This window comes from Triticum dicoccoides, chromosome 1A (genome assembly GCF_002162155.2).
Source record: "Triticum dicoccoides isolate Atlit2015 ecotype Zavitan chromosome 1A, WEW_v2.0, whole genome shotgun sequence".
In the NCBI taxonomy this organism is placed as follows: Eukaryota; Viridiplantae; Streptophyta; class Magnoliopsida; order Poales; family Poaceae; genus Triticum; species Triticum dicoccoides.
In genome coordinates this window covers 453,216,787-453,219,169 of record NC_041380.1, presented here as the reverse complement: position 1 = coordinate 453,219,169, position 2,383 = coordinate 453,216,787, and positions in this window count along the sequence as shown.

Sequence of the window (2,383 nt, the reverse complement as noted above, 5' to 3'; positions counted from 1 at the left end):
GAGATCATTGCGGTAAACTTCTCCAATGAGTCCCATGGTGATGTAAGCTGCCATGCTCTTCCCTAGACTCCAGGTTGGTGCATCAAAGGAAAACTCTATGGGCTCAGTGACTGGCATGAATGTCCTTATTGGAACTTGAACTTGAATCATCCAGCGTTCCTCTTCAGGTAAAGTGGCGTTGTAGGTTCCGGTGAAGCTTGGTACTCCGATGTTCAGGTATCTAGTGACTTCCTTCAAATGACGTCCAAAGGGAGTATCTTCATCCGGTTGCGTAAACTTGTTCCTTGCATCCGCCATCCTAAAAGAATAGAAAAGATGAGGAGTCGGAAAGGAGAAGAGTGAGTAATGATCTAGGGATTTAGCTTAGTGGTCGTGTCCTACAGTCAGCGTGTGCTCTGATACCATCTTGTAGCGACCAGACCTCAAACGGTCCGATCTCTGTGCTCCAGTGTCATCCCTGGATCAGTAATGCTGACACCACACAGTACTTGAAGGATTTATAACAGAGTAGCAATCACACACTTATTACAACGAGTATATCAAAAGAGAACTTATTACAATAAATATGGCTTAAGGCCATCTAATAACGATAACAGCGGAAGGCTTGGAAGATAAGTGAGTCCATCAACTCCAACGGCATCACTGAGTATAGCACCACGACCTAAAAGACTCCTTACTCGTCGTCTGAAAAGTTTGCAGCATGAACGTTGCAGCTCGAAACGGGTCAGCACATGGAATATGCTGGCAAAGTAACACATAGAGAGCAATGAAAGAATAAGGCTATACTACATGCATATTTGGCTGGTGGAAAGCTCTATGGTTACAGTTTTGCGTAAAGCCAATTTTTCCCTACTGCAAAGGAATAAATTTTTATTTAACTATTATGGTAGTTGTTAAACATTGAGAGTGTAGACACCCTCTCAATCCCAATTTAGCATCATCATTAAAACCCAACAAAATTGATTAGAGTAACATGATGAGATTCACATGATAATCCAGGTACTAGATACTCAAGTTGTCCATAACCGGGGACATGGCTAACCATGATTAGTTTATACACTCCGCAAAGGTTTGCGCACTTTTCCCCACAAGACTCGATCTCCTCCGTTGGGGTTCTCGCACTACATGGTGTTTGAGAAACGGATGACTGAGACATAGTTTTTCAGAAGCACTAGCACCTTACGATCGGGTAGACCATTACACCTACCTTCCCCTACATCCGCTAGTCTACCACTATAAGAGTTCTCACGACTTAATCAACTATGCTAAAGCCCATAGTAGCTTGTGGCTGCACACGGAAGTTTCTAGTATGAATAATCTCATGATCCCTTTGAGCCTGGGTGGTGGTACAAAAGAAAAACAGGTCATCGCTGGAATACCCAGGTGCCTCAATCCACCGAGATGTGTGTTTAAGTTTCCACCTTAAATAAACCATTAATTAACAATCTCACATCTGTCATGGATACACTCACCCAATCCACGTCTACTAGCATAGCATGGCAATATAAGCAAACGTAGAAATAACTCCCAGGGTTTGATAAAGAAACAAGTAATAGGTACTACCTCATCTACTTCCCAAAACCCACAATTTAATTAGATTCTAATCATGCAATGTGTGAGGATTGATCTAATGTAATAAAAACTGGGTAGTAGGAGGTATGATCAAAGTGTTACTTGCCTTGTTGATGATCCGTGAAACCTAGGGATTCGAAGTAGCAAGCGGCGCACTCCAGGTACTCTAACGCAAACAAACAAACAAACAAACAAACAAACATACAATAAGTACTCAACTAATGCACTGGTAAAACTCAAATAAGAGATCTAACCAGAAAGTTCAATTTAAGAACTCCGGTTGGCAAAAGAAATCAAATCGAACGAAACAACGAAAGACAAACGGCAAAAAAAAACTTCGTTTACTAATCTGGATCTAGGTCAAATTTTATAGAGGAAAAAAACTTGTTTGAGTTGGTTAAACAGAAAGAGGGTTTCGAGACGAAACTCCAGGCGCTTGAATCGCCTGATTCCGATGAAGAGCGAAAAGTTATACTAAAACGAAAATCGGATCGCGATCAGAAATAATTGCGGAATAATCCGAGAAAAAGAAAAACGGCGAACAGAATAACGAACGAACGTTCGTGTTCTGGAACTAAATGATGAACGCGATTGTTAAAATGAACGAACGAGCAAACGCTCGCTAAATAAATAAACCGGAAGAATCGATCTATTTAAAAAACGAAACTAGGGTTTTCTAAAAAAACAGTTCGGTTTTTCTTAGAAAACCAGGCGGCGACGGTTACCTCGGCTCGGACTCCGGCGAGGCTCCGGCGAGGTTCCAGGCGGCGTGGGGTGGCGGGGCGGCGACAGCATCGGCGGCGCTGCGGCG